Source organism: Amblyomma mixtum, chromosome 1, assembly GCF_055824585.1.
Source record: "Amblyomma mixtum isolate Tamu chromosome 1, ASM5582458v1, whole genome shotgun sequence".
In the NCBI taxonomy this organism is placed as follows: domain Eukaryota; kingdom Metazoa; phylum Arthropoda; class Arachnida; order Ixodida; family Ixodidae; genus Amblyomma; species Amblyomma mixtum.
In genome coordinates, this window is record NC_143012.1 from 193,619,189 (window position 1) to 193,638,891 (window position 19,703).

The window sequence follows — 19,703 nt, forward strand, 5'->3', positions numbered from 1 at the left end:
TTGATGCGTTCTGGCATCCTGGTTGAAGTCTCCTACCACTATCATTGGGCCAAACTTGAACCAGCTTGGTAGCACTCGTCCCATGAATTCATGGCCAGCCCGTTGGGATATGTGAGGTGACAAGTAGACGCATACCACGTTAAGTCCACTTTCGAGCTTGACACCGCACACTTCCCCCACATCAAAGTGCAAGTCGTCAAACTGTAGCGGTGTTAGGTTGACGTCTGGGTGCGCGTAAATGGCAACTCCTGCTGCTTGGTTGGAAGCACGACTTGCTCCTGTAACGTAGTGAAAGCCTTTGATCTGAACTGGTGCCACCAAGGGATTCATCCATGTTTCAGCTAGACAAAGAACCTTGCACCGAGCCAAGACATGGTCATGTGCGACGTCTTGACCGTGAAGCGACAGTGAACGTACATTCACACAATCTAGTGGAAGCTGTGATGCTTCCATGATCGCATTGCACCGCTGGGTGATTGTAGTCAAGCGATGCTCGTTTAGACGCCTGAACTCGTCCATGAGGCTGCGGTTTGGGTTGCTAGTCAAGCCGTGGCGGAACTTGGCCGTGCTCGTCGGCAAATTTGTTTTTGAGGAAAGGAAATGAATCTGTCTCGCATATCTCGGTGACACCTGAACCTCACCGGAAGGGAGGGACATGAGAGTGAACGAAGACACCGTATTCAGTACACGCGGCTTTGAAAATGGTTTTTTGAGGAAAGGAACTTATCTGTCTCGCATATATCGGTGGACACCTGAACCTCATCGGAAGAAGGGAGGGACATGAGAGTGAACGAAGACACCGTATTGAGTACACGCGCCTTTGAAAATGTTTTTTTTTTTAGGAAAGGAAATGAATCTGTCTCGCATATCTCGGTGGACACCTGAACCTCACTGGAAGAAGGGAGGGACATGAGAGTGAACGAATACACCGTATTCAGTACACGCGCCTTTGAAAATGGTTTTTGAGGAAAGGAAGTGAATCTGCCTCGCATATCTCGGTGGACACCTGAACCTCACCGGAAGAAGGGAGGGACATTAGAGTGAACGAAGACACCGTATTCAGTACACGCGCCTTTGAAAATGGCTTTTTGAGGAAAGGAAATGTATCTGTCTATCATATCTCGGTGTACACCTAAACCTCGCCGTAACGAGAAGGGAGGAAATTGGGAGTGAACGAAGACACCGTAGTCACTAGACGCGCCTTTGTTCATTCCAAATCATCGAGCTGGCATGGCGAAGTGGTAGCGTGCTTGTCTCGCACTACGGAGACCCGGGTTCGATTCCCAAGCTCGGAAAATTTCCTACTCTGTTTTATTTGTTTATCTGGTCTGACTAGAAAGGCTAATTGGTTAAGTAAGTCCCACTAACTTGGAGCATCACTATACGATCCCTTTAATTGGTTGCATGGTTAGTAGCCAAAGTGCAATTGGCCCCCTTTGAAATTCGCGCACTGTGACGTCACGACCGTTTCGACCAACTGAAAAGCGTGACATTTTCTGTCGACAACTTCTGCTTACAACGATGAGGCATTAAAGGCTTCCGCCTTAAAATTACGAGGAACTTTAGCAGATTAAGTGGTGAAAGCCGAAAAATGCCTGTGTGCTGCATTCTGCAACTTGATTGCTAAGTTTATTCAGTTGGTGCATTAATTAATCTTTGCCTTTCGGAGTGGAACGCGACACCGTGTTGTAGCGCTGCCATGGAGTCCACGGAACGCCACCATCCGTGGCGTTGGTGGTGGTGGATAACGTTTATTTGCTCTATTTTACAATATTTTATGCGAAGCATATTACTAGAGCTACACTACAGCCCGTCGAGCGCGGCGGTGGAGCTACCATTGACCTTTAGCGTGACCACGTGACACCACGTGACAACATGACGTCACAGCAGAGGAGAGATGGGCTGCCGGCTCGCGCGGTCGGCCGCGGCGGTGGAGGCTCCACATCAGAGGCGCTGCGGCTGACCACGTGACAACATGACGTCACAGCAGAGGAGAAATGGGCTGCCGGCTCACGTGGTCGGCCGCGGCGGTGGAGGCTCCACATCAGAGGCGCTGCAGCTGACCACGTGACGCTACAGCAGCGGTATAAAGCTGAGCTTGCCTCGCTCTCGCTTCGGCGAGCGCGGCTTCAGCCGCTTATCTGTTTTTTGAGAAGCGTCCGCTCCGGCGGACGCAGTTGTTGCTGCGACGCGAGTCTTTTCTTTACGTTTTCTCTTTCTTCTGGTCTTTTGCCTCTCGTCTATCTGCACGTGGCAGGGGTGGTGGCTTGGCTTGAGCCAGTAGGCAGGCCCGTGCAATTTGGAATTTCTTTGGAGGAGAAATTCTAGAGGCCCGTGTACTGTGCGATGTCAGTGCACGTTAAAGAACCCCAGGTGGTCGAAATTTCCGGAGCCCTCCACTACGGCGTCTCTCATAGCCTGAGTCGCTTTGGGACGTTAAACCCCACAAAACCAAACCAACCTTTTCATCATTCTCTCAGTCACAACAACACAACAACAACAGCTCTCCGGGCACTTACGAGGCGGCCAGGTGTGGGGATGCCACCTAGAAGCAGGGCTGATTTGAACGAGAAGCGAAAGCTTCAGCGTGCCACAGAGACCGATGAAGAGCGGGATGAACGTCAACCAAGGAAAGCCATGTATTACCAAGCCTAGCCATCTATATGCTTCGCATCTGACTAGGCTTAATATTAGCTAAGCCTCAGCCATTTTTTTTGCGGCTTCAGATGGAGTCTTCCATCTTATCAGGGTCGGTTCCCCTAGTCCAGGGCTCCGCTGAGGGTAGCTGCCCTGCTTGCATGCCTAACTAGTCCTGGTTGGACTTTCAGGATGTCGCTTGATAGCATCCTCTCCCACTGTTCCGCACTCGGGTTTTCAATTATGGATAGCTTGTCTGTTTCATGGCATGCCCATGTGATATGGTATAATGTTGGTTTGCCTCCACACCACGGGCACTCGCTCTTGTACTGTGTGGGGTAGATTTTACTTAGGATGCTTAGGCACGGGAATGTTCCCGTTTGTAACTGTCGCCATGCTACGGCGGCTTCTCTATTGAGTTCTTGATGTGGGGGCGGGTATTTTCGTCTGATCCCTCTGTAATAGTTTAGAATGTTTGTATAGCTTTGGGCTACCGGCTCGGGTTCCTCAGCGGGGTCGGGAATGTTGGATGCTTGGTTTGTTGCATACCCTCGAGCTATCCTATCCTCCTCCTGATTTCCCGTAATGCGGCCTTAGCAAAAATGCGCCGGGGTACGGCTCCGGGACGGGACCACATAACAGTGAACCTGTTGGCGAACCTACCGGACTCAGCCTACCTTCACTTATTAGAATACATCAACCAGATCTGGGACGGGCGTCCACTCCCTCCCGAGTGGAAAACGTCACTTGTGACGTTTATCCCTAAAACAAGTAAGGCCGTGAATACGGACAACCTGAGGCCCATATCACTGACCTCATGTGCGGGCAAGCTTATGGAGACGATGGTACGGGACCGCCTCTCTCCATACCTGGAGAGTAAGGGCTTCTTTGCAGTCACCATGCTCGGGTTTCGCCCTCACATGTCTGCACAGGATGTCCTTCTCCAGCTGCACACGTATGTAAAACGACCCACAACTATGCAACACAATGACAAAGCCATCCTCGCCCTTGATCTGAAAGGGGCTTTCGACAATGTGAAACACGGAAGCATCCTGGCCAACTTGAGTTCTACCGATTGTGGGGCTAGGACCTACGCGTATGTAAGAGATTTCTTGTCTAATCGCCAGGCATTTCTCCGGATTGAGGGCGAGGAATACGGCCCTTACATGATGGGAACACGGGGTACCCCTCAGGGAGCAGTGTTATCACCGCTCCTTTTCAACATTGCTATGATGCGCCTCCCAAGCCGATTGGCCCGGGTGGAAGGCATTCAACACGCGTTATATGCAGATGATATTCCAATTTGGACCACTCAGGGGAGCCTTGGGGACATGGAGGACCGCCTTCAGCAGGCTGCTTCCATAGTCGATGCGTATGCTAATGACTGTGCGCTCCAATGTGCTCCAGCGAAATCAGAGCTTCTGCATGTCAGAGCGAACCCAAAGGATAGGAGAGCAATACACATCTCTCTGTCAGGAGGTCCTATTAGAGAGGTGGAGGAGCTCCGTATTCTGGGCCTTTTCATTCACCAGAGACTCAGACCGGACTCCACTATTGCGAAACTCAAGAGAGTAGGCGAACAGGTAGGGCGCATGATCCGCCGCGTTTCCAACAAGCGGGGTGGTCTGCGGGGTAGGGACGCGCTTCGGCTCGTCTATGCCTTCGTGACTACCCGGATCCTCTACGCCGTGCCATATCTCCGCACTACTAAGCAAGACGAGGCGCGAATAGACGCCGTCATCCGCAAGGCAACTAAGCGAGCCCTGGATCTCCCGGTGGCTACCTCTAATGGCAAACTCAAGGCATTGGGGGTGCTAAACTCCTACCAGGAGCTGCGGGAGGCCCACCTCGTGAACCAATACACGCGGCTCACGCAGACGGCTCCTGGGCGCCGCCTGCTAAACCGCTTAGACATCCAACACGACTGCACTCGAGAGGAGGCGGAGCGTATCGCAGTACTATGGCGCCATATGCTCTGGGTCTCCCCGCTCCCCCGTAACATGGACACCGACATGCATGAAAACAGACGACAAGTGCGGGCTCGGGCTCTTGAGAGACAACACGGCTCCCGACCCGGTGTATATTATGTAGACGTAGCAGGGCCATCGCCCGCAGGATTTTACTCGGCCGCTGTCGTTCACCAGGACATGCACGTTGATGGACTCTCCTTTCGAGCCCCGAATTCAATGCGGGCCGAGGAAGTAGCGATAGCGCTTGCTGCCGCCCACACCAATTCGAGAATAATCATCACGGACTCCCGAAAAGCATGTGAACATTACTTGGCAGGGGAGATCTCCCCCTTAGCTGCTTCTATTCTACGACGGACTGCCACTGATCCAACACCCAAACGAATCATTTGGGCTCCTGGCCACCAGGGCTTACGAGGTAATGAGGCCGCTGACGCGGCTGCCCGAGCGCTTACTCACCGGGCTCCTCATCCCAGCTCTTCTGGCTCGGAGACTAACCAGCCGCTGCTGCGATTCAGGGAAATATTAACACATTATAGCGACAACCACCGCCTTTTCCCGGCCCCTGCAAAAGGGCTGAGTAAGACGGAGGAGCGAACTTTAAGGCGCCTGCAGACAGGTACTCTACTCTGTCCTGCAATAATAAAACATTACGATCCTAACACGGATGGGCGATGCCCACACTGTGGGGAGACCTGTGATATCTTCCACATGGTGTGGGCATGTACTCAAAATCCCCACCTCCCCCCTTCACCTACCCCTTCCAGAGAGGTATGGGAGACTGCCCTCCTCAACTGTTCCTCGCTTGAGTCCCAAAGGGCTCTGGTGAAACGGGCGAGAGACGGGGCCTCGTCGTGCGGTGTCCCGGACTAGGAACGCCGACCATGTAGCGGGGCCACTCTATGGCTCCCAAACTCTTTTTCACAAAATAAAAGTTTTCACCACCACCACCCGTAATGTCGCTGTCACAACACCCAAACTACCGCGTGTTTAGTTGCCCTTTGAACGCAACGTTTTTTAAGGCGGAAGCCTTTATTGCCTCATCGTTGTAAGCAGGAGTTGTCGACAAAAATGTCACGCTTTTCAATTGGTCGAAACGGTCGTGGCGTCAAAGTGCGCAAATTGCAGACGGGCCCAATTGTACTTTGGCTAGTAACCATGCAACCAATTAAAAGGATCGTATAATGATGCTCCAAGTGAGACTGAGCTTAGTTAATTGCTTAATTACCCAAGTAGCCTAATTAACCCTTCTACTCAGACCAGATGAATAAATAAAACCGCGTAGGAAATTGGTCCATTTCGGGAGTCGAACCCCGGTCTCCGGGGTGCGAGACGAGCATGCTAACCACTCCGCCATGCTAGCTGGATGGTTTGGAATGAACAAAGGCGCGCCTAGTGAATCCGGTGTCCTAGTTCTCTCCCATCTTCCTCCCTTCCCGTTACGGCGAGGTTCAGGTGTCCCCCGAGGTATGCGAGACAGATACATTTCATTTCCTGAAAAACCAATTTGCCGATGAGCAAGGCGTACAACTGAACGGCCGGTGGCGTTCTATGGACTCTCTGGCAGCGTTGCAAGACGCTGTCACGTTTCACTTTTAGAGGCGAAGCCTAATATCTTAATAACGCATCAGTCACGCAAGCAGCAACATGGCGCTTAAGGCTTTCGCCTTACCGCACTTTAGGCCAACAAAGTGCCCCCGTGAATTTTTGAGGGAAGGAAATGGCGCTCTAATTCTGTCATCGGTGAACACCTGAACCGCACTGTACTGGAAGGGAGTGAGTGAGTGAAAAAACTTTATTTCCGGCAAAAGAAGACCCGTGCCCCTCCGGGTCAGCACGCAGGCGTCCAGGGAGGGGCAGCGTCGCAGCTGGAAGAATGCTTCTGCTGCCAGGCGGGTAACGTATCATTGTATGCTAAGGTCGGCACTTCTGAGTATGGTCTCCCATTTCTCTGCATTATTAATTGGAGTGGAAGAAGAAAGAGAAAGAGGGGGGGGGGCGTAATGAAGAAAATAAAAATTGTATTTGAAGAAAGAAAATTACGCAGTAGCTATCTCACATATCTCGGTGGACACCAGTCGAAAATTGTATTTGAGGAAAGGAAATTGTGCAGTAACTGTCTGACATATTAAGGCGGAAGCCTTTAATGTCTCATCGTTGTAAGCAGCAGTTGTCGGCAGAAATGTCACGCTTTTCAATTGGTCGAAAGGGTCGTGACGTCACCGTGCGCGAATTTCAAACGGGGCCAATGGTATTTTGGCTAGTAACCATGCAACCATGAAGGGATCGTATAGTGATGCTCCAATCCTGGCAAACCTCTCACAAATGAATGTAAGCACTCGCACTTACAACTACATCGCCGACTTTCTTCATAACCGTACAGCAGAACTTCACATTGCAGACCTCCACAGCGAGAAGATCACACTAGGCACCCGAGGAACACCACAAGGAGCAGTCCTATCTCCGTTCCTTTTCAACACTACAATGAGAGGCCTCCCTCCGCTCCTGGAAGAGATACCTCACATTAAACACTCAATATATGCCGATGACATTACCCTGTGGACCAACTCTGGCTCTGACGGGGAAATCCAAAACTCCCTCCAAACAGCAATCGATAAAGTTCACTCCTTTGTACAGGCGAACGGGCTCACATGCTCCTCCACGAAGTCCGAATTACTAGTCATCAGGGACAGACGAGCTCGCCTGCCCGTACCCGACCCGCAAGAACCTATTGTGCTTCAAGTCGACACCCATCCCATACCTCCGGTCCGCACCATCCGCGTTCTGGGTATGTTAATACAGAACAACACGCAAAACTCGGAGGCCATTCAGCGCCTCCGCACCACAGCCAATCAGATCAACGGCCTTATCCGCCGCATCAGCACCCGCCGGAGAGGTATGAAGGAGGATGACCTCTGTCGGCTCACGCAAGCTCTCCTCATTAGCAGGATAGTCTACTCCTACCCCTACTATCACCTCCGCCGGAAGGACGAGGAAGCTGTGAACAGCATTATACGTTCAGCGTACAAAGCGGCACTGGGGCTACCTCAGTACGCCAGCACACAGCACCTCCTCCAACTCGGCATCTACAACACGCTCACAGAACTCATAGAGGCACACAAGACCGCCCAAATCCACCGCCTCTCACGCACTAAACACGGGCGGCTCATACTTGACCGTCTCAACATCAACCCCATAGGCGACGTCCACCCCACGACGCCCATTCCGATAGGGGTCTATAGCCGCCTAGTTATAAAACCAATCCCCAAAAACATGCTACCTGGCCGCCATGATACGCGCCGTCAGCTGAAAGCCCAAGCACTAGATGCCACATACCTTGCCGACGAACACGCAATATACGTAGATGCTGCACGGCAAAGTGCACACACATACGTGGCTTGTGCAACCACGCCACAATCTACTATCGTCACCGCCGCCACAGTAGTAGCTCACTCTCCGACAGCGGCAGAAGAAACCGCCATCGCGCTGGCCATCGCTGACCCACGTACGCGCACAGTCCTCAGCGACTCCAAAAGAGCGATACAAAATTACTCGGCAGGTTTTATCTACCACCCCGCTGCACGCATCCTTCGCGGCTGCACTCCCGACCATAAGATCAATCTGGTCTGGGTACCCGCCCACGCGGGAAACTCTGGAAACGAAGGGGTCGACCGACTAGCCCGAGGACTGACCAACCGGCCGGCCGGCCCCACGGACCCAGACGCTCTTGCCGAGGCTTCCCAGACCTTTGCCGAAATTACCAACCTCTACAGAGAGATGAGACGCCAGTTCCCGCCTCCACACCCCGACTTGAATTGAGCGCAAGCCACCTTGCTCCGCAGGTTGCAGACACACTCCATCCTTAGCCATTCTAGACTTTCAGTCATCACAGACGGGGAATACGACCCCGTCTGCCAAAATTGTTACCAGGGAGAAATCGTCACCCAGGCTCACATCCTCTGGGGTTGCGCGGGAAATCCGCCCCCTCGAACCTTACTGCCAGCTCCCTCCGAAGACGGATGGAACCAACTCCTCAGAAGGCCAGACAAGAGCATCCAACTGGCACTCATTTCGTGGGCCCAGGAAGTCGCCCCCACCTGGGGGCCACACCAAGCCCACCTGCCCTAAATCCCGCCAATCTATAAAGTTGTTTCTCTCTCTCTCTCGGGAATCGAACGCCGGTCTTCGGAGTGCGAGACGAGCAGGCGGTCTAGAGAGTCATCAATGCGTGGCAGAGGGTACACATCCTTTTTCGTGACGTTATTGAGGCGCCTGTAATCCACGCAGAACCTGAGGGTGCCATCTGTCTTCGTGACGAGGACAACAGGTGATGCCCAGGGGCTCGTGGACGGTTGTATGACGTCGTCCTGGAGCATTTGTGTAACTTGGCGGCGGATGGCGTCACGTTCTTTTGAAGATACCCGATAAGGGCGCTGACATATTAAGGCGGAAGCCTTTAATGCCTCATCGTTGTAACCAGGAGCTGTCGACAGAAATGTCACGCTTTTCAATTGGTCGAAACGGTCGTGACGTCACAATGCGCGAATTTCAAACGGGGCCAATTGTGCTTAGGCTACTAACCATGCAACCAATTAAAGGGATCGTAGAGTGATGCTCCAAGTAAGTTTGATTTAGTTTAGTTAATTGCTCACTTAACCAATTAGTCTCATTAACCTTTCCAGTCAGACCAGATAAATAAATAAAACCGAGCAAGAAACTGGCCGAGCTTGGGAATCGAACCACGGTCTCCGGAGTGCGAGTCGAGCACGCTACCACTCCGCCATGCCAGCTCGATGGTTTGAAATGAACAAAGCTGCGTCTAGTGGATACGGGGTCTTCGTTCACTCCCATCTTCCTGCCTTCCCGTTACGGCGAGGTTTAGGTGTCCACCGAGATATGAGAGACAGATACATTTCCTTTCCTCAAAAACCAATTTACCGACGAGCAAGGCGTATTTGTCCGCGTTTCAGATTGGTCCAAATTGTCGTGACGTCACCGCGCGCGAATTTTGACGGGTGTCCACCGAAATATGTGAGACAGTTACTGCGCAACTTCCTTTCCTCAAATACAATTTTAGACTAGTGTCTACTGAGATATGTGAGACAGTTAATGCGTAATTTCCTTTCCTAAAATACAATTTTCATTTTCTTCATTACGGCCCCTCTTTCTTCTTTCACTCACACTTCCTCCCTTCCTGTACGGTGGTGGTGGTGAAAAACATTTATAATACAATAAATATTTACAGAGAGGTGATTGGGGTAGGCCCTATTGGCCCTTTCCCCTAACAATACTAGGTGGAGCCCCTATTCCGGGGCCCCATTGGCAAGCAACGCCGCCCGCGTCCGGTGAACCAAGCCCTTTTGGGTCTTTAGGTCCTGACAGCCGAGCAGGGCCGCCTCCCAGTCCTCTCTGCTGGGGTTGGGGGGGATAGATGGGTTTGACTGACACGCCCAAACCATGTGGAAGGTGTCAGCCACCTCCCCACAGAACTGGCACGCGCCATCAAAGGATGTATTGAAATGTTTGAGCACCGCCGGGCACAGTACAGTGTTAGTAAGAATTTTGATGAGGAGGCGCTCGTCAGCGCGATCCAGACCCTTACAAGGGGCCGGGTAGCGCCGGTGCTCCTCCTTGTAGTAATCGGTGATTTGTTTGAATGTAATGGCCAGATTGTCTGATTGGGAGTACCCTTCCAAGGACAGGGAGATAGCCCGGGGAGAGAGTGCGCGGGCGGCCTGATCGGCCTGTTCGTTTCCCTGGAGTCCCTGGTGACCGGGGGCCCAAATCAGGTTGCGTGGAGTTGGATCTTCAGATCGACAGCTATATTCCAGTATGCGCCAGGCAAGCGGGGGAGCGCAGCCCAACTCGTAGTTCCGACAGGCCCCTCGCGAGTCGGTGATGATGTGTTTCGACTTGGGAGTAGTGAGAGCAAGAGCAATGGCAATCTCCTCCGCGTGTGTTGCGCTGTAGGCTTTGAAAGTGAGCCCGTTGACTGTGTTTGTGTTGTGTACGACTGCGGCCGTGTACCACACCCCGTGGTGTGGGCCGGCAACGTCTACGTAATACACATGTTCGTGGTTACCATAGTATCGCGCCAACGCTTCCGCGCGCGCCTGGCGACGACCGCTATGGTCTTCTCTGGACATGTTGCGGGGAAGGGGTCGGACCCGGAGGGCGCGTCTCCAGGGTTCTGGCACTCTCTCCCTTTCCTCAATATGGTAGTCATGTTTGATGTGTAACCGGTCCAAGAGGCGGCGACCGGACGTGGTCTGTGCAAGACGCGTGTATTGGTTGACTAAGTGGGCCTCTCGAAGCTCCCGAAATGTGTTCACCACGCCCAAGGCCAGAAGTCGCTGGTTGGACGTGGTGACCGGGAGGTCGAGAGCCCGCTTGATGACTTTCCGGTGGATGACCTCCAGTTGGTCATCATCATGTTTGCGCAGGTGCAAGTAGGGGGTTGAGTAGAGGATTCTACTCGTTACGAAAGCATGGGCAAGCCGCAGTGCATCCTTGCTTTGTAATCCGCCCCGCTTGTTGGAAACCCGGCGGACCATGCGGCCCACCTGGTCTCCCACCGTGCGAAGTTTGGCTAGGGTGGTGTCGACTCTGCGTTGGTGGTGTATGAAGAGACCAAGGACGCGGATCTCCTTGGACTCCCGGATCGGTCCCGAGGGGAGACTGATGCAAAGCGGTGTTGTGTCCCGAGGGGAGGGACGTATGTGCACAAATTCTGATTTAGACGGGGCGCACTGGAGTCCGCAGTAGGCCGCGTAGTCGTCGACTAGGGTCGCCGCTGCTTGCAGGCAGGATTCCATGTGGCCCAGGTTACCTTGCGTGGCCCAGATTGTAATGTCATCCGCATAAAGAGCGTGATGTATCCCGGGCAAAGAGGACAATTTGGAGGGAAGATGAACCATTGCCAAATTGAGGAGGAGGGGAGACAGGACCGCGCCTTGAGGTGTTCCCCTCGAGCCGATGGTTTATGGCCCGTGTTCCGCATCTTGTATGCGTATGTAGGCTTGACGGTCTGTAAGAAATTGTTTTATGTAGTTGAATGTTTTGTGGCCACAGTTGGTGTTACTGAGGTGGTCCAGGATTACTTCGTGTTTGACGTTGTCGAATGCGCCTTTAAGATCCAAGGCCAGGACCACCTTGTCGTTGTGGGGACATTCGACAGGATCTAAGATGTCGTGGTGAAGCTGCAGAAGTATATCCTGTGCAGACTTGTGAGGGCGAAAACCGAACATGGTGTCCGCGAAAGTGTGCTGTGTTTCGAGAAAATCGGAGAGTCTGTCGCGCACCATCGTTTCCATCAGCTTGCCGACACAAGACGTGAGGGAGATGGGGCGAAGGTTCTCCACATCAATAGGTTTGCCGGCCTTCGGAATAAAGGTCACGAGAGCCGATTTCCAATCGAGAGGGAGAGGAGTCTCTCCGTCCCAAATGCTATTGATGTATTTGAGGAGCGCGGCGTAGGCTGCGTCGGGAAGATTGGCCAAGAGCATGACCGTAACCTTGTCGCGCCCGGGTGCAATGCCCCGCTTCATTTTGCTCAAGGCCGCCCGGAGGTCGTGCAGCTGGAACGGCTTGTCCAGCTCCGTGTTCTCTTCGCCTGCATACGAGTACGCCGCCTGCCGGGGGTCCTTAGTGGTGCACAGGTAGCGATCCCTGAGCGTGTGCGCTAGTTGTTTTGTCGTTCCTGTAAAGTTGTGCAAGGCCCTATGTAATTGGCGTTGGGTTTCTGTGCGTGTTTGTATTGGATCGATGAGAGCGCGGAACAGGCGCCACGTGTTGCGGCCAGACATCTGGCGAGCAGCCGCGTTGCACCGGTCCACCCAGTTAGTGTCGGCTAGCTGAGTAGCATATTCCGCTGCCTGTTGTGTGAGTTCGAGGATGCGGTTCTTTAGGCGTCTGTTATGTTTCTGTTTCTTCCATCGCTTCGTGAGGCTGCGACGGGCCTCCCAAAGGTGGAGAAGGTGGTTGTCCACGTCTGTTTGTGTTTCTGTGAGCTGTATCTGCTGTCAGGTGTCAGGTGTCAGGTGCGGCTCAGGTGTCCACCGAGATGACAGAGAATTGCAGCCCCATTTCCTTTCCTCAAAAAGCGTTGCGTTCAAAGGGCAACGCATCACGCCGAGTGGGTGGTGGCGTTCCTTAGACTCCGTGGCAGCGCTACAACACGCTGTCGCGTTCCACTCCTAAAGGCGAAGCTGAAGCGTCATTAATTGGCAGTTAATTAATGCACCTACAAAATGTGCAGTGAACAATCGTGTTGCAGAATGCAGCACTCGGGCTTTCGCCTTTCACCACTTTAGCCGCTAAAGTTCCTCGTAATTTTTGGTCTTTGCTCGTCAGCAACGACAATTCGGTGCTTTGTAAGCGGCGTCTGTCGCACCTTGGAAGTTGATGCAAAACAATCGCGGAAGGAATAGATGAGGTTTTCTACGCAGCGTTTCTGACGCCAAGAGGTGCGGGTTGACGTCGGTCGGGATGGCTGTAGCTGTCGCCTCGTCGTGGTCTGACGTCGTGGACAAAGAGCACTGCCTCGTATACTCTCCGAGCTCGTCAAAATAAGCGACGACCTCTGTTTTCGTGAGATGTTGCGGTTCACGGGTAAAGTTCGTAACTAAGACGTCGGTGCGACCGTTGGTAAGATCTACTAGGCCTCGAGCTACACAAACTTGCCGAGCGAGTAGCAGCGACATGTTCGCTTCAGCGATGCCAAGGGTGCCGGTGCTGCCATTACACTCGACTGTGACGAACTTGCTGGCTCGCGGAGGGATCGTTACATGGTCGTCACATAGGCGCAACATTACTCTGCAGGGCTCGCTGTGGGTGTCAACGGCTCGCTGGGCGGAAAAAAATACCATGAGTTCCCGAAGGTCGATGACCGCACCATACTCTTGAAGAAAATCCATGCCCAGAATGAGGTCTTTAGAACAGTCACGTAAGACGGCAAAGGAGCCAGTGAAAGTAAGACCCCGGATCTGGATGCGGCAGGTGCAGGCGCCGATCGGCGTCACTACGTGGCCACTGGCGGTGCGAATCACAGGTCCACACCAAGGCGTCAGAACCTTACGGAGAGTCGTGGCGAGTTGACTGCTCATCAACGACAAATCAGCGCCGGTATCGACGAGTGCGGTCACTTGATAACTGTCGGCGGTTACAAAAATTTCAGATGAAACTAATCGTTCGCAGCACGTCGGTGAGGTCGTCGGATCGGGTCGCCACCCCCCGGGCAGGGGCGTCGAATCGTCGGGTGGAGGCTGTTGACTCTGTACAGTGGCGGCGGCCCTACCCCCGGAGGACGCCGTCTTCAGTTTTCCCGGCGAGGGGACGTGCGTCTGAACTGACCAGATGTTGAGGGCCGACTGGGCGAAGCAAAGCGCCTCGGGGATGGCGATCGCGATTGGCGCTGCTGCGAGGCCGGGGGCAGCACGTGAGCGGCGAGGTACTCGTCGATGTCCTGCGGTCTTTCGCCATAGCGAGGTCGTGGTGCGTCGGGCGGGAATCCTCTGAAACCCATACGACGGTACGGGCAATGCCGCAGAATATGGCCAGGCTCCCCGCAGTGGTAGCAGAGCGGGCGGTCGTTGGGCGTGCGCCACACGTGCGCTTTGCTGATAGGAGGGCGCAGGTTCTGCTGCTGCTCGACGGGGCGCACTTAACGGTGGGATGTTCGAGGTCCGGCAACTGGGCGAAACTCTTGCGGCATGGGAGCAGGTCGGCGCAGGGCATCGCTGTAGGACATGACGTGTGGCTCCGGTAGTGGTGCTGGTGGTGGCTGCACCACGCGCTGGATTTCGTCACGGATGACGTCCCCTGTAGAAGGTATGCTTGCCGACGGAGCATCCATGCGGAGGTGTCGCAGTTCTTCGCGGACAATGCTCCGTACAATCTCTCGCAGCACCTCATCCCCGGATTTAGGTGTCCACCGAGATGTGAGAGAGAGAGAGACAGATACATTTCCTTTCCTCAAAAATCAATTTACCGACGAGCGAGGCGTAGAACTGAATGGGCGATGGCGTTCTATGGACTCCCTGGCAGCGTTGCAAAACGCTGTCGCGTTCCACTCTTTGAGGCGAAGCTCAACATCTTAACCACACATCAGTGACCACACTTTAGGTCAAAAAAGTGCCCCCCTGAATTTTGACGGGTGTCCACCGAGGTATGTGAGACAGTTACAGCGTGATTTCCTTTCCTCAAATACAATTTTCATTTTCTTCATTACGGGCCCTCTTTGTCTTCTTTCACTCCTACTTCGTCCCTTCCTCTATGGTGTGGTTCAGGTGTCCATCGAGATGACACGGAATTACAGCGCCATTTGCTTTCCTCAAAAAGCGTTGCAGTCAAAGGGCAAGGCATCGCGCCGAACTGGTGGTGGCGTTCCGTGTACTCCCTGGCAGCGCTACAACACGCTCTCGCGTTCCACTCCTAAAGGCAAAGCATAAGCGTCATTAATTCGCAGTTAATTCATATTCAGGCATTCATCAGTAATCAAACATTATTTAGTGATTTATCATCACTTAGTAATTAGTACTCAATTATATGTGACGCCACCAGCACCGCAGAAGCAGCGTAAGTGGTGCGGAAAACGCTTTCGCCTCTACGCACTTTAGACAGTCAAAGTGACCCCTGAATTTTTCGGTGGACAACCGTCAAAATTGGCGCGCAGTGACGTCACGACCATTTCGACCAAACTGAAACGCTGACAGATTTGCTAACACCTCTTGGTCACGACAGTATGAGCCATTAAAGACTTTCGCCTTAAAAGCCACGGCCAGTTTATGCGAAGGTAGCACTGTCCCCTTCTGTAACGTTGCTATTGTCGTCCTTGACCCCGCAGTAAGTTCCTTCGCCGCTCAATAAGACGATTAGCTATAGACAGGAGATAATTGAGGGGCATTATCCAGAACTCTTGCCAGGCCTGTCTGGAAACCCCAGATCGTATGCCATCATGTATTGATCGTATTCTGCTACGCGCTCCGAGCGAAGACGCTGGCAGACGAGGCACTGACTCCACGTCTGACACTGCCAACACTGCCTTGTGGTTGGGCCTTTGGTTTGTCATCATGAGCGTTCGACCTCAACGCACGTTGCACACAGAAATGGAAGGCGTGGCTTCGAACGATGGTTTCAGAAACGCTCAATCAACAAAGCTCCCATTGAAACAGTCGGGTACTCGCTTCGAGTACTTGTATCGAGCCAGCCTCTAACCAGCAAGTGGCTTATATGGAATTAGAAATCGCATGGCGTCCTCCGCAACGGCGTACGACGAACGGTTGGGTCACAGCTTTAATACAAAAAATCTGTGCCTCCCCTGTAACCGAGAGTAGGGTAAGCATGAAATACAGAACGATGCAGAAGCGTACGCGGACATGACGAGACGCAGGCCTGACAAGAATGTATATATGCAGCGCATTCGAAACTGTCTGAAGTGCGTAGAGGCGAAAGCGTTTTCCGCACCACTTTGCCGATGTGACACTGGTGACGTCACCACTCGATTACGTCACACATAATTGATGACGAAGTAATGACAGATTACTAATTGGTGACTAATTTCTGATTAATGACAAAATACTAATTAACTGCTAATTAATGACGCTTAAGCTTCGCATTTAGCAGTGGAACGCGACAGCGTGTTGTAGCGCTGCCAGGCAGTCCACGGAACGCCACCACCCGTTCGGCGCGATGCCCTTCGAACGCGACGCTTTTTGAGGAAAGGAAATGGCGCAGTAATTCTCTGTCATCTCGGTGGACACCCGAACCGCACCGTAAAGGAAGGGAGGAACGCCACCACCTGTACGGCACGATGCCTTGCCCTTTGAACGCAACGCTTCTCCCCCGGGCCCCTGTGCGCCTGCGCGGCTTTGCTTCGATGCGCGAAGCCCCTAAGAGATCACGTATGACAACGAAGTGTATCGTGGCATTTATGTGCTTTTTGCACGCGTTTTTAGAAATCGGTAATTATAATTCCGTGCATTATCAAACGCACAGCGACTGATATCTTGATAAACACTGACAAGGCACTGGCAGCAGTTATTTTTGTGACTCCTTTGGAGACCAACCGTCGCTTGCATGCCGGTCGCGTAGGAGGGCTTAGAGGGTCTCGTTAAATCTCGTTAAGTCTCGTACGGTGCCCGGATGTTCTCGTTTCAGCGCCCGGATGAGTGTGTGGAGACGAATCGTGGGCACCAGTCATCGTCAGGTCTCCACAAATATATTCGGCTGTACGCGCTCAGCCAGGCTGGGATGGAACAGCGCTGCGCCGGCCTTGCAGTTAAGCAGCCATGAAAATCCAGTCTGCGCGTGCTTGGCAGGCGTACTGGGACAGTCGTCGTCGTCTTCGGCTGCCGGACCACGATGGCACGCTACAGGGCCCCCCCTCTAGCGATGAAGCCATGAGCGAGGTGTGAATGGCGAAAAGCGGATAGGCTTGGCGCAAATCGTACGCGACGAGGACTGGCACGGTCGGGAAGGAATGCAGCGGCACAGTTAGCGATGACGTCGGTGTCAAAATGAGCAGGTTTAAGGCGGTCAACTGAGATTGTGTCCTGCCGGCCGTTGATGAGCAGGTGGTGGTGGTGGTGGTGAAAACATTTATTACGAATGAGCAGGAGGTATCTTTGGATCCGCCCGTAAGGGACCGATCCTTACAAACACTAGGTGGAGGTCCCTAGTATGGGACCCCAGTGGCGGTTGCCGCCGCCCGGGCGCGCCCGACTAAGGCTTGTTGGGCCTGTAAGTCGTGGCAGCCGAGCAGGGTCGCTTCCCAGTCCTCCCGGGTTGGGTTGGGGATGGGGGGAATAGCGGGGTTGGAGGGGCAGGCCCACGCCATGTGATAAGTGTCAGAAGACACTGCACTACAGTGTGGGCAGCTGCCGCTAAAGGAGGGGTCAAAATGTTTTAGCGCTGCCGGGCACAGCAATGTATTGGTGAGAAGGCGGAGAAGGAGCCGCTCATCCGCCTTCTTCAGGCCTTTACATGGGCTAGGGTAAAGGCGATGACAATTATGATAATATGTAAGGGCGGGCGTACGGCGTCGTGGCGAACAAAGACGTGAGTGCACCGCTGAAGGCCGGAGGGGACGTGGACACGACGGGAATACTATCGTTGACGTGGTGGAACTACACTGCTCATAGCGCTACGTAGGCGGTAGGCGTAATCTGAGACGTCAGCAGAGCTCGAAGAATTCGCCAGGGACACGAAGAGTAGTGCCAAACTTTAGCTCTGCTGCACAGGTAGAAGAGTCACTGCGAAGTGCAGTGCGGAGACCAAGCAGGACGAAGGGTAGGCGCTCAATCCATGGCGAAGGAAAAGCGGACGCCATAAGTGAAGCTTTCAGCTGCCGGTGAAAACGCTCAATGACACCGTTGGAAATCGGGTGGTAAGAGGTCGTCTTGATGTGATTGACGCCGAGGAGCCGAGATAGGTTAGCAAATAAGGTGGAGTCAAATTGACGACCACGATCAGTCGTAATGGTGCAAGGGAAACCGTAGCGGCTTATCCACAGTGTGACGAGTGCTCTTGCGATCGACTCCGCCGTTATGTCCAGAAGGGGCATCGCTTCAGGCCATCTCGTGAACCTGTCAATGCAGGTTAACAGGTAGCGGTGGTTCCCGCAGGTAGGAAGGGGACTGACAATGTCGACATGCAGATGGCTGAAGCGGGCGTCCGGGGACGGGAACGTGCCAAGCGGCGTCGCAGTGTGTCGATATACTTTGCTTTTCTGACAGCTCAGGCACGCGCGCGACCAGCGGCGAACGTCGACGTTGATGCGAGGCCAGACATAGCGAGCCGTGACAAGGCGCTTTGTTGCGCGAATGCCAGGATGGGCCAAAAAAAGGAGGGCATCAAAAACGGTTCGTCGGTATGGTGGAGGCACGTAGGGGCGAGGGCGACCGGTTGATGTATCAGAAACTAGGGGAACGGCGCAGTCAGGGAGCAAGACGTCTTGCAACACTAAAGAGGTGTCGCGCGTGCGATACCGTTGCAACTCGGCATCGGCTCGTTGAGCAGCAGCCATAGCCGTGAAGTCGATGACTGGCCGTCCATTGTCCGTCGCATTGACTTCAGCACGAGAAAGAGCGTCGGCAACTATGTTGGACTTGCCGCTGACGTGACGAATGTCGCAGGTAAATTCGGAAATGTAGGCGAGCTGCCTGATTTCGCGAGGAGCGTAGGAGGTACTGCTGGATGCTAGCCCGGACGTCAGAGGTTTGTGGTCAGTGAGGATATGAAATCTTCGTCCCTCGAGGAAATGTCGGAAGTGCTTCACGGCTGAATATATTGCTAGCAGCTCTCGGCCGAAGGTGCTGTAGCGGCGTTCAGGGGGCGCAAGCTTCTTGGAAAAGAAGGCAATTGGCTGCCAAACACCAGCGACAAACTGTTGCAATACCGCGCCGACAGCAGTGTCCGATGCGTCAACCATGACGGACGTGGGCGCGTCACATTTAGGATGAACCAGCAGCGTCGCTCCGGCAATGGCTGCTTTGATGCCGCTGAATGCGCGGTCAGCGGCATCGGTCCAAGCAACAAGAGCGGCCGGCTTGCCGTGGCCCGAGAGAAGGTCATGGAGAGGCTGCAGTATTGCAGCGCAGCGAGGAATGAAGAGCCGATAATAGTTGGCGAGGCCAAGAAATTCGCGCAGTTGTCGGGTTGTGGTGGGCCGGGGAAACTGACTGATGGCGGTGACACGGGGCGGCAAGGGGCGAATGGCATGGGCGTTGACGCGATGGCCGAGAAAGTCCAACTCAGCAACGCCGAACTCGCTTTTCGGTCCGTTGACCACGAGTCCAAAGCGGCTGAGTCTTTCGAGCACTTGACGCAGGTGGAGCTTGTGGACCTCTACCGTAGGGCTGAAGACGAGAATGTCGTCAAGGTAGGCAAAGCAGCACGTCAAGCCGCGTAGGACTTGGTCAACGAAACGCTGAAAAGTCTGGGCCGCGTTGCGAAGACCGAAAGGCATCCTCAGATATTCAAACATGCCAAAAGGTGTAATAATGGCGGTCTTCGGCATATCCGACGGTTCCACAGGAATCTGATGATATGCCTTCACAAGATCGACTTTGCTGCAGATTGTGCAGCCATGTAGAGCCGATG